Raw genomic sequence first — 14,402 nt, 5'->3', positions numbered from 1 at the left:
ACTTTAATTAGTTATCAGAAGAAATGGGCTCAGGCAAGGAAGATAATAAAGCAAGCTAAAAGGAAGTACTGGCAATCATTCTGCTCCACTATAGGAAGGGAAACCCAAATAGGAGAGGTATGGGGTGTCCTCAAAAAAATGGTTGGGGTTTATAGAGCTCAGAATATACCAGTACTAGTAGATGAAGGGAAAACAGCAGTGACCCAAGAAGATAAAGCCGAAATGTTCGCTTCCACCTTTCAAAAGGCACACAGCTCAGATAACCTAGTAATAAATTATAAAAGATGGAGAGAAGAAATATTAAAGCAAAATCAAGATATTTTTAATAAAAACGGATAGTAAAACAGCTTTGGATGCTGCTTTTAATTTGTGGGAACTTAAAAGAGTCTTAATGAGGGTTAGAAGTACTGCTTTATAGATAGAATATGCTATACTATGATTAAACAGATGGATGACATAATACTTAAAGTAATATTAGATCTTTTTAACAAAATTTGGAGGGAAGGACAATTACCGCTATCACGAAAGCAAGCAATTGTAATCCCGGTTCATAAACCAGGGAAAGATGCTACTAGAGCAGGAAATTATAGGCCGATAGCTCTGACATCTAACCTCTATAAAGTAATGGAAAAAATGATCATTAATCGACTATATTATATATTGGAAAGCAAAGGATTAATGGCTCCTTATCAATATGGTTTTCGACCAGGTAGATCCACCCTAGATACACTAATTAGATTAGAAACTGATGTTAAAAAGGCACTAGCAATGAAAGAGGTGTTAGTGGCAGTATACTTTGACATCGAAAAAGCATATGATATGATGTGGAGAGAAGGATTGCTGTTAAAGTTGCAAAGAATGGGAATTGAAGGAAGATTTTATAATTGGGTTTTAAGTTTCTTATTCGGACGATCGATACAAGTCAAGGTAGGAAATACAATTTCTGAGATGGTGTAGGTAGAAAATGGAACACCACAGGGAATTGCCATTAGTCCTTTATTATTTAACATAATGATTAATGATGTATTCGAAGGAATTCATCCAGAAATTAAAACAGCTTTACTGTATATGCAGATGATGGGGCAATGTGGAAGAGGAGAAGAAACGTTACCCTACCTCACTAACTTAGTTTAAATAAATAATCGCCTCAGATTTACGTTTCCTCACCAACTTAGTTTATATTAATAATCGCCTCAGATTTACCTTACCTCACTAACATAATTTATATTAATAATCACCTCAGATTTACGTTACCTCACTAACTTAGTTTATATTAATAATCACCTCAGATTTACCTTACTTCACTAACTTACTTTATATTAACAATTACCTCAGATTTACGTTACCTCACTAACTTAATTGATATTAATAATCGCCTCAGATTTAATTTATCTCACTAACTTAGTTTATATTAATAATCGCCTCAGATTTACGTTACCTCACAAACTCAGTTTATATTAATAATCACCTTAGATTTACGTTACCTTACTAACTTAGTTTATATTAATAATCGTGTCATATTTAGATTATCTCACTAACTTAGTTTATATCAATAATCGCCTCAGATTTACGTTACCTCACTAACTTCGTTTATATTAATATTTGCCTCAGATTTACCCTAACTCACTAACTTAGTTTAAATTAATATTTGCCTCAGATTTACCCTACTTAACTAACTTAGTTTATATTAACAATCGCATCAGATTTATTTTACCTCACTAACTTAGTTGATATTAATAATCGCCTCAGATTTAATTTATCTCACTAACTTAGTTTATATTAATAATCGCCTCAGATTTACCTTACTTCACTAACTTAGTTTATATTAACAATCACCTCAGATTTACGTTACCTCACTAACTTAGTTGATATTAATAGTCCCCTCAGATTTACTTTATCTCACTAACTTAGTTGATATTAATAATCGCCTCAGATTTACCTTACTTCACTAGTTTAGTTTATATTAATAATCGCATCAGATTTACCTTACTTCACTAACTTAGTTTATATTAACAATCGCCTCAGATTTACGTTACCTCACTAACTTAGTTTATATTAATAATCGCGTCAGATTTAAATTACCTCACTAACTTAGTTTATATCAATAATCGCCTCAGATTTACGTTACCTCACTAACTTCGTTTATATCAATAATAGCCTTAGATTTACGTTACCTCACTAGTTTACTTTATATTAATAATCGCCTCAGATTTACCTTACTTCACAAACTTAGTTTATATTAACAATCGCCTCAGATTTACATGACCTCAATAGCTTAGTTTATATCAATAATCGCCTCAGATTTACCTTACCTCACTAACTTAGTTTATATTAATAATCGATTCAGATTTAATTCATCTGAATAACTTAGTTGATATTAATAATCGCCTCAGATTTAATTTATCTCATTAACTTAGTTTATATTAATAATCGCCTCAGATTTACATTACCTCATTAAATTAGTTTATATTAACAATCGCCTCAGATTTACGTTATCTCAGTAACTTAGTTTATATTAATAATCGCCTTAGATTTAATTTATCTCACTAAATTAGTAGTTTATATTAATTATCGCCTCAGAGTTACGTTACCTCACAAACTTAGTTTATATTAATAATCAACTCAGATTTACGTTACCTTACTGACTTAGTTTATATTAATAATAGCATCAGATTTACATTACCTCACTAACTTAGTTTCTATCAACAATCGCCTCAGATTTATGTTATCTCACTAACTTCTTTTAAATTAATAATCGCCTCAGTTTTACCTTGCCTCACTAACTTAGTTTATATTAATAATCACCTAAGATTTAATATATATCACTAACTTAGTTTATATTAATAATCACCTCAGATTTAATTTATCTCATTAACTTAGTTTATATTAATAATCGCCTCAGATTTATATTACTTCACTAACTTAGTTTATATTAACAATCGACTCAGATTTACGTTATCTCAGTAACTTAGTTTATGTTAATAATCGTCCTCAGATATACCTTACCTCACTAACTTAGTTCATATTAATAATCGCCTCAGATTTACGTTACCTCACTAACCTATTTTATATTAATAATCACCTCAGATATACGTTACCTCAAAAACTTAGTTTATATAAATAATCATCTCAGATTTACATTATCTCACTAATTTAGTTTATATTAATAATAAATAATTATTGCGCAATTCTCGAACTTTTCACACTCACACCTCAGGGTGTCAGGTTACACAGGTTTTTTCACAGCAGGCTTCTAGGCAGAGGGGTTCTCTTTGTTATAGGACTTTTGAACTAAGCATGAAGTCTTTTTATACAAAGTTATACAGTAAACAAATAAACAAGAAAAACATGAACGGACGGACATGTCCGTAGAAAAATAGGTAAGAGGTTAAATTAATAATCACCTCAGATTTACTTTACCTCACTAACTTAATTTATATTAATAATCACCTCAGATTAACGTTACCTCACTAACTTAGTTGATATTAATAATCACCTCAGATTTTATTTATCACACTAACTTAGTTTATATCAATAATCGCCTCAGATTTACGTTTACCTCACTAACTTAGTATATAATTAATATTTGCCTCAGATTCGGGGCCCCGCCTTCGTCTGCCCCTCCCTGCCTTCACACCTGATCCTTATTGTGTCATCGTGTCTTTTTATATTTAAGTGAGCCGCGTTGCCGAGTGCAGCGCGGAATCATTAGTTACGTTTACCCCTCGTCATGTCTAGTCTATGTTACGTGTCTTCATTTGTATTGCTTTTATTATCGTCTTTATGTCGTTGTCTTTATTATTTATTAAACCCCCTTCCATTGAAGCTATCCTGCATACGGGTCTGTCTCCTTCCACTTCCAGCTGTGACACTCAGATTTATGTTACCTCACTAACTTAGTTTACATTAATAATTGCCTCAGATTTACCCTTCCTCACTAACTTAGTTTACATTAATAATAGCCTCAGATTTATGTTACCTCAATAACTTAGTTTATATTAATAATCGCCTCAGATTTACGTTACCTCACTAACTTAGTTTATATTATTAATCACCTCAGAATTACTTTACCTCACTAACATAGTTTATATTAACATTCACCTCAGATTTACCTTACCTCACTAACAGTTTATATTAATAATTGCCTCAGATTTACCCTACCTCACTAACTTAGTTGATATTAATAATCGCCTCAGATTTACATTATCTCACTAACTTAGTTTATATCAATAATCGCCTCAGATTTACATTATCTCACTAATTTAGTTTATATTAATAATTGCCTCAGATTTATGTTACCTTACTAACTTAGGGAAACTGTGTTACAAAAAATGATGACCAAGATGGCGCCGCTGTGTTTGGCCTGCCACTTGCTCCTCTGTTTTTTCATGTTTGATTTTGCTACTGTCTCATCATTAATTGTGTATGATCGCACCTTGCTGATGGAACTGCGTTGTACAATGAATCACCTCTTAAATACCCAGTCCTTTAAACCACCACCGCCACTGTTGACATTTATTCCTCCTTTCCTGAGACGCCCTGTCTGTCTGCTACCAGGCAGGAGGCGCCGCAGAAGACGCGGTCGGAGAGGCGGGTTACATGTCAGGCTGAGGACTCACCTGGATCCTTCGTCTCCGAGAGGTCAAGATCAACCAGGATGTGACAATGCTAGAAGATCGCGGGAATGCTATCGATGGCTTCGGCTGGTTGGCTCCAACACTGGCGTTCCGTTTCCACGTCTCCGTCGAGCTGAAACATCCACTCGGGGTTGTGCCAAAGGAAATCTCCGTCCAATTCCTCGTGTGACATCGTCGCCTGTCAACTTGTCCACGTTCCGCATGGCACTTTGTAACACCAGATCGCTCAATAACAAAACATTTATCCTCAATGATGTCATTTCCTCCCACAATCTGGATCTGTTTTTCCTCACAGAAACTTGGCTTCCCCCAGGTGACGTCAGTGCCTTTTCGGAAATCCTCCCCTCTGGTTACCTTTACCTAAACACGCCGCGGCAAACGGGTAGGGGCAGGGGGATAGCCACCTTACATAGACAGTCCCTGAAGTGCCGCCAGTTGTCCACAAGAGGGTATTCCAGTTTTGAGTCACAATTATTTGTGCTTACACTACCCTGTCCGATCTTATGTGCAGTAATCTACCGGCCGCGCAAATTAAATAAATATTTTTTAATTGACTTCTCAGAGTTTCTGACAGAGTTTCTAGCAAAGTTTGACAACATTCTAATCTGTGGTGACTTTAACATTCATGTTTGCTGCCCCTCTGATAAACCTGCTAATGAATTTAAGGCACTTTTAGACTCATTAGATCTGGCTCAGTCCATTTCCTGTCCCACCCATAGGTTAGGTCACACCCTTGACCTTATTATCTCTCGTGGGGTGATTGTGTCAACCTGTGAGGTCATGGATTTTCCCATCTCTGACGATTCTCTCATACGGTTTGATATTTGTGCTGTTCCACCTGCACCAACGTCTACTGCCCCCCATCGCCGTCGCATTATTACCTCATCTACAGTCGATGACTTTGCTGCTGCTTTCTCTGTTTCTGATCTCGCCTCTACTGCTGAATTGGCATCGTCTCTTTGCCCGGAACGTTTCCTCGCCTCCTTCCACACCACCTGCTCCCGGATTATGGACTCTGTTGCGCCCTACAAGGTTAAATCGACCAATGGTGCATTGGACCCCTGGCTCAATGATACAACTCGGGCCCTCAGGCACCGGTGTAAACAGGCTGAGCGAAAATGGAAGAAGGATAGGTTGCAGGTGTCTCTGGAGATGTTTAGAGACACTCTTGCCACCTATCAGAGTGCACTGAAGGAAGCTAAAGGACAGTACCTTTCTGCTCTCATCAATAACAATAGCCACCGCCCTGGAATTTTATTCAGCACTATCAATTCTGTTATAAATCCGGTGTCTGTCGCATTGAATGACGTATCTGTAAACATATGCAACGCATTCAAGCAACATTTTTTGGACAAGGTTTTGTTTGTTAGGCAAACCATTACACAAGTCCCCACTGTTGCCATGTCCACTCGTGCGGCGCAATGTGTGCTAGAGAACTTTGATGCAGTTACTCTGGCGGACCTGAAAAAAGCTATCCACGAGTTGAAGCCTACCACCTGCCCCCTAGACGCTGTTCCTGACAGGATTTTGAAGGAAACGGTCGACATCATAGGTCCCATCCTTGTCCCCTTCATAAACAGCTGTTTTAGGGTGGGTACTGTTCCCGCTGCTCTCAAACACGCTATTGTGAGACCACTGCTCAAGAAACCCAACCTTGATCCCTCCATATTCTCCAACTTCTGTCCTATATCTAACCTATCATTTCTGTCTAAGTTGATGGAGAAGCTTGTTTCCGCACAGCTGCAGTCTCACCTACAACTGCACGGCATTGGTGATACTTTTCAGTCCGGTTTCAGGTCAAGACATAGCACTGAATCAGCGCTATTGAGGGTCCATAATGACATTCTTAGAGCCCTGGATGGGAAAAGCTCTGTGGTTTTGGTATTACTGGACCTAACCGCTGCATTTGACACCGTGGATCATGCCATCCTCATCTCTCGTCTTCAACATGTTGTTGGTCTGCAGGGTGCAGTGCTAAATTGGTTCTCATCATACCTCACTAACAGAACCTTTTCAGTAATGCTTAATGACTATTCTTCCTCGGTTGCTCCTCTATCATCTGGTGTGCCTCAAGGCTCTATTCTTGGTCCTACTCTGTTCTCACTCTACATGCTGCCATTTGGTCAACTCATCTCCAATCACAATGTTCAATTTCATTTCTATGCTGACGATCTCCAGATCTATCTTCCTGTGATTTTGAGTAATCGTTCTGCATTGGACCCTCTCCATAATTGCCTTCAGGATATCAAACAGTGGCTTTCCCAGAACTTCCTTCATCTGAATGAAGAAAAGACTGAGTACGTCCTGTTTAGCCCAGATTCATCCAGCAGTTCTCTTAGTTTTGGTTCTCTAACACCTCAGTTTGCTCCTACCGTGCGAAACCTGGGTGTTATCTTTGACAAAGGAATGCATTTCGATAAGCAAATCAGTGCAGTAGTGAAGGCGAGCTTTTACCAGTTAAGACTACTCAGCAAGGTAAAATCATTCTTGTCTCAAGCTGACCTTGAAAAAGCTATACATGCCTTCATCAGCTCAAGGATTGACTACTGTAATGCTCTCTACACTGGACTTAATCAATCACTTCTCAATCGGCTTCAAATAGTACAAAATGCGGCAGCACGTCTTCTCTCCAACACCTCCGAACGCTCACACATCACCCCTGTCCTCCACTCGCTTCACTGGCTTCCGGTGCGGTTTAGGGTGGAGTATAAGGTCCTTCTCTGTGTGTTCAAGGCCATCAATGGTCTGGCCCCAGCCTATCTCACAGAATTAATAAAGGTCTACCAACCAGCCAGATCTCTCCGCTCCTCTGGACATACCTCTCTGGTCATTCCCAAATACAATTATGAGAAGTTTGGAGGCCGGTCATTTGCCATCAAGGGACCAAAGCTGTGGAACGCACTTCCAGCACATTTACGATCTATCACTGTGCTGAGTGTTTTTAAATCGCAGTTGAAGACACATTTATTCATACAAGCTTTTAACGCATAGACCCGGTTTCAACTGCTATTTTATGTTTCATTGTGTTCTTATTGATTCTATTTATTTTGTTTTTTATTGTTGTTTTACTGGAAAGCACCTTGTGCTCCTTTTGGCAGTTGTAAGGTTCTCTATAAATAAAATTTGATTGATTGATTGATTGACTTATTAGAATAATCTTAACAGAAAACATTCAACCATATCAACATACCTGTAACACAAGGAGAAAAATATTTCCTCTGGCGACACAGTGGGCATTTAGATATATATGCATCTATCCAAAAGAACAGACAGAAATGAGATTCACCTGTATACTGGTGAAAAAGATGTCGTCAGCCATGCTATCACACATGGTGAGCAAATTATGTCTAAACTTCACGAAGTTAGTCATATACAATCAACTACCATATCATTTCACTGAACTTTCAATTTAACATTATTTATGAGATAAACATGTTTTATGTAACAAAAATAATCTCATTTCGCTGGAGCACATTTTTACCTACCCCCTCTGTGCATGAGATACACTTCTCTGCCAAAGGAAGGGGTGTGGTCACAGGTTAAAGGCGAATGACCCACTAATTACTTAATGTCGCCACCGGAGGTCGCACAACAACAATTAACTGAACAAAAACAGTGATTTTGGTGAAAGTAACATTTTTAACCCTGTTACACATGACCCTGTTGAAGAGGAAGCCGCTGCCGAAGGAAGCCAGCCTAATAGGCCATGCCACATAAACTATGAGGCAAAAGCGGTAAGTGGTGGAAATTGCTAAGTCCAAGTTGCTTAAATCATTAAGTCCAATCTGAATGTTGTTTCACGATGGGAAGTGTTCTTTAGATAACAATTTTTTCCCATCGTTATTACATATGGTTTTAAAATAACAGAAAGCACATTTTATTCCACCTGTAGTTTGATGTTAACATCAAAACCTGGTGGTGAACGCATTATGCAAGAGTATAAACCAAATCCCTGACAGATGCCACCAGAAGACAGATGATTAACTTACTTGCTGCTGAGATGACAGAAACACATGGGTAAGCATTAAGCATATAGCTGGGCTGTAAATAAACATTGTTATTATAAATTGTGTTGTACAATGTCATTTGAGTGTGATGTTAACTTTGAATTCATATGCTAGGACCCCCCCCCCCCCAAGTGTCAGAGTGATGTACACACAGGGGATAGTAGCTTTGTTCCCCTATCTAGAAAACCCAAACTCACAACATGGATATGTAAGTAAATGGGTTGTTGCAACTTTATGCACATATTCAGTCTTTGAAATGTTAATAGTCTTTTATAATTTATTTATAATCACTTAGGAACATTACTACGATTCAGAGAGTGGTTTAGGCATGGTGATTGAAAACCATACAAAGAAAAAGAGCAGAAGAAAGATGTGCCTCAGTCAGCAAACCTCCTGAAGGTATGTTTACTGATCAGTGATTATACTGGTGACCTGTGAATTGTACAGAAATGAGTTTTTAACATTTAATTTTGTCTTAAGTTGGTGGGCCAGGTCGTGTTCATCAGACCTTCACCTTTGGCAGGGAGCCATCTGATGAGGATGTGGAAGCAGATAATGCTGTTTTGAGTCACTCTGCTGATGAACAGACTGTCTGTGAGAAGATGAAAATGACCTTCATGTATTGGTAAGCAATGTTCAACAATGAAGCCAAATCATCGGTTGTCTTCTTGGTCTTCCCACGATTTCTGGACACACCAGGCCTGGTATGACATCTTAATTTACTGCATCACCAAAATATCCAATGTAGCATTAGGTATCACTCATCACTTGTGTGTGTTACATTGCAGATAGAACAAGATTTCAGATTACTGTTTGGTGAGGCCACGGCCAACAAATTCTTGGAGAAGTGTCCAACCACTTTTAAAGCAAAAGTAATAAAGGAAAGCCATGGACTTGAACCCACCACAGAACTCTTGGATTTGATGCACAATGCTGAGTCAGCTGCTGAAGTGGAGAATGGTATGAATGGAACTGTTTAACTTGTTATTGTGGGTTATGTAGCGGTGTCATTTTGTCATTTTGAATGCTATGCTATGACATAATGTAAACCAGGTTTTTATTTACTTATTTGTAGGCTGGGACAGTGACATGTCTGCCATCTTACTGCTGCTACATCTGCTACCACCATCTGCACAAGGTAGAACGAGGACGGGAAAGCTTTCTGTGTATCAAGCTGTAGATCAGCTCATCAAAAGGTATGCTTAAAGAGTTAGTTAACTTATAATTTTTTGCTGATTATTTACTAACCCCCATGTCATCCAAGATCCATGTCTTTCTTTCTTCAGTTGAAAATAAATGAAGGTTTTTGAGGAAGAAATTGTAGGATTTTTCTCCATATAATGGACTTTATTGGTGACCAACGGTTTGACGGTTCAAAGTCTGTCTCAAAGTAGCTTCAAAATCTCTATGATCCCAGCAGAAAAATACGGTTCTTATCTAGCAAAACGATCAGTCGTTTTCAAAATAAAACCACAATTGCACGTGTTATAGAATCTCAAGATGTGCCACGCATTACGTCATGACGTCAGAAAGGTCCGATTGTGGTTAAAAAGTAGATTGTTTTTATTTTGAAAACAGCCGATCATTTCTCTATATAAGACCCTTATTTCTCTGTGGGGATTGTCGAGTCTTTGAAGCTACATTGAGACCAACATTTGACCCTTCATTTGAACCCTCAAACCTTTGGTCACCATGGAAGTTCATTATATGGAGAAAAATCCTGGAATGTTTTCCTCAAAAAAAAGTGAACTAATTAACAGTTGTTTAAAATATATCTTCCATCACCTCAATCTTGTGCACAGTTGGAGGTGATCTGATCTATTGACAGAAGTTAGTCACAAAAAAAATTCTGTTGAATGTGTTTTGTTGTAGGTTGGAACCAGTGTGCAGCAGCATCTAGACAACATTACCCAAAGCAGTCAGCCCTACCTTCTCGCCCAGGGATCCACACAGACCACCATTCACTCCTACTTCATTGTGGTTGACAAGCACACGCTAAAAACGTGTTAAAACAACACAATCAGTGTTAATTAGGGAACAAAAAATGCTAACTTCAGTCCGCATTCTTGGCTAACGGAGACAATATTTAGAGGCCGAGTCACAGTTATCTTCGCCATACATTGTAAATGTTCAGCTGTAATTTCTGATCTAAAGGCAGCAGGTGTTGGTCAAAGTGAACACTGAATTCTGTAGTGATTTCCATGGAAGAGATTGTTCAAGATCTCCATCAGCATGCTAAAGAGACAGTGATACAGTAAAGCATGTATTTAGTAATGAAAGAGAAACGAAAATGTGCAAGAAAGTTGAGGCGTGTTTCGAGGGTTTAGAGAATCCTTTCACAATTCTAAATTCGGAATACAAGCAATCAAAATTTATGACTGACAAGTGGGAAATAGTAGAACCAGTTGAATGTGTGATTGGTTCAAGATTTGACACGAGACGAAATAAAAAGACTGGAACATATGATCAGGTATATAAATTCAATATAAGATCAGGTCAGGTATATAAGTTCAATATAAATTCATGTATATTCCAATTTTATCTACACTGCAGTCAATATTTATAAGTCAATATGTTTCAGAAATGTTGCACAGCTCAGCTACCAGCGACTCTAGACTGAGAGATATTTGTGATGGATCTTATATTAAAAGTCACCCCCTGTTCTCAACTGAGAAGCAGACAATACAGATCCAGATGTTCTATGGTGACTTTGAGGTCGCCAACCCTCTGGGTCCTAAGCGAGGTATTCATACATTGGTGGAGTATATTTTACTTTAAGAAACTTGTCTCCAAATGGAATTCTTTGTTGGCTAACATACACTTGTGCGCCTTATTTCATACTCAAGATGTTAAACGGTATGGTTTTAGTGAAATTTTTGCTCCCATTGTTCGAGATAAAGTGTTAGAGAGTGATGGTATTGAGATTCCATTATACAATGGTTATGTTCGTGGCACTGTAGTCCAGGTTACTGGTGATAATTTGGGTTTGCATAGTTTGTTTGGTCTGGTGGTGTCTTTCAGTGCAAGGTACTGTTGCAGGTTCTGTTTAGCAGAAAAGGAGGACTTTCAGACAGAATTCTCTGAAGATTCTTCCAAAGTAGTTTTTGTGCACCAAAGATATACACACTGCTCACTGTCAAGAAATGGCCTGTAATCCATTCCTTCCATACGTTTTTGGTGTGAAAAGGTCAAGCATATTAAATTCATTGGAGTATTTTCACACAACAGAGAACTTCTCAGTTGATGTGATGCATGATGTGTTAGAAGGGGTGGGCCAGTACGAATTGAAGTTATTATTTCTGTATTTGAAGGAAAAACATGTTACATCATCAGAAATAAATTCAAGAATACAAAGTTTTGATTATGGTTTCATGGAGAGAAACAACAGGCCTGTAACTGTTAATTTAGGTGAAGGATCTAATGATCTGGGACTGGATGCAGCGGGGATAGTGGATAAGAAAATGGTGCTTTGGTAAAAGGTTTTTCTGAGGATACAACTTCTTAAACAGTGTGTGGTGATCCACAATTAAATGTTTTAAATATACACATAAACCTTGTGATAACATGGGCGAGAATATAATGTTTATTATTTGAAGTAGTAAAAGAAGCAGGCCCCAGTGTTGGTCTGTAGAAGTTACTAATTCTCCAAAGATAAGAGGAACATTCCGAAGTAAGCACCAGGACTGAACTGCATCCAGAAAATTGGGCCTCTCCTTCATAGTTGGTGTATGACACTGGTGTAGTCGATGTGATACGCAGGTATACGCCATATACCCACTAGGAAAGGCCAAGGATTTCCGTATACCCACTTAAAAAGCGTGAGGATACGTAACAATATCGTTTTGTTACAGAACTTTCATTCATAAATTCACCCCGTCTGTGTTGCGAACACAGACTGTGGTTGCGATTGCGAATCACTAACGTTTTTGGATTATTGGGGCTTCCGTGGCCTGTGACCTGATCTGACGTCACCTACCAAGGAGGAAAATGAGTTGCTTGGCGGTCTTTTTTGGCACAAATTAGAAATTAAATAACTAATGTAAAAGACGATCTGAAACGAAAGCAGACCCAAACTGCACTCTGAGTGTTTTCGGAAGCCTGCTCCTAAAGCTACAGCAGCTTCACCCACTTGTTCATTCAGTTCATAATATTCTGCAATGAAAGAGTGTTGGTGATAAAACTGAACAAATGTTTATTGTTCAATCTTAAATGTACATTGAAAATTGACAGCTGATAAAACCTGTGCTCCAGGTCCCATATTCATATAACATTTAAGGCTAAATGTAGCTCTTAAAGGTATAAAGTTCACCCAAAAATGAACATTGTGTTATTTCCTCACCCTCAATTTGTTCCAAAATTGTATGAGTTTCTTTCTTCTGTTTAACACAAAAGATGATATTTTGAAAAATGTTGGTAATCAGACAGTTGGCAGCACCCACTGACTGTCTGATTACCAACATTTTTCAAAATATCATCTTTTGTGTTAAACAGAAGAAAGAAACTCATACAGTTTTGGAACAAATTGAGGGTTAGGAAATAACAACTTTCATTTTTGGGTGAACTATACCTTTAAGAGCTACATTTAGCTTTAAATGTTATATGAATATGGGACCTGGAGCACAGGTTTTATCAGCTGACTGTCTTTGTTGCTTATAATAAATTGGAATGTTGATAACACATAAGCAGTCTTTAATAATGCTCTAAATTACATGTAGATGCATACTATATATAGGATGGGTGTGTATGAGGCTGGGAAGGGGGAAAAAAAATCACAGTATACTCACTACAAAAAACTAGACTACGCCACTGATACAGCATGATGCTGGAACAATGAGAGATCAAAACTCAAATGGGAGAACAGGAATAAATGACATGTATCTGGATCTACAGATTTCTCCGTCCCTTTGTGCTTCACAACAACTGAAGAACATGACCTGACTACAGAATCTGCTCCAACTGATGCTCTACTGCAGCTCTCTTTTGGAATCAGACCCTGGTTTAGATGTCCACACCTACACTTCACATCAGGCCTTCAAACTCATGGAATATACTCTGTCCTTCTCTCGGATCTGCTTCAGTCCTGGTTCCTCAGCAGTGTGATGTGTCCACTGTGGGAAATAATTTTAAGTCGTCCTTTTGTGACATTTGTCCCATTGTATCCATTTGATTCAAGGATTGATTCAAGAAGGAATGCCAAGCGTTAGAGGTGAACTCATTCCTATGATAATGAAGAGGTCTGAGGAAACTGTTATGTTAATGGGATTAATGGTGGGTGAAAGTCCAGGATCTGGTGTGGGGCTGTTACATCCTCACATGCTTTGATTGTCACCGGAGGGTTTTGTCTCTATCTGATGGGACTGCCCCATATAATGTGTACATTTACAATGAATTACAACTTAGCTAGACTTGATGACTGCAGCACTCGTGCCAGTACACTGTGACTTGAAGACTCGTGTTCATCGAGTGTCCCTACAATAATGACTACTGCACAAGGAAATCCAAGTCTCCTGGTCTTCTCTGGAAAAAGTTTACAACAAGACCTTCCATACGAACAGAATCTTCTTCACAAGTGAACCTCCTCCAAGAACAGAATCTGTTCAGAAGGCATCAATATCACATGTATCTCTCTGCACTGGCAGTTATTATTTCCAGGTGCTATGTTTAATGATAGTCAGAAGAACTGCAGTACTGATTTGCAGTGATACTTCATTGTAAGGGGATGAGTGGAGCCAAACCACAGCAGCAACAGAACTAAATG

The sequence above is a fragment of the Tachysurus fulvidraco genome, chromosome 1 (genome assembly GCF_022655615.1).
Source record: "Tachysurus fulvidraco isolate hzauxx_2018 chromosome 1, HZAU_PFXX_2.0, whole genome shotgun sequence".
Lineage (NCBI taxonomy): Eukaryota > Metazoa > Chordata > Actinopteri > Siluriformes > Bagridae > Tachysurus > Tachysurus fulvidraco.
Note: the sequence above shows the minus strand (reverse complement) of the source record.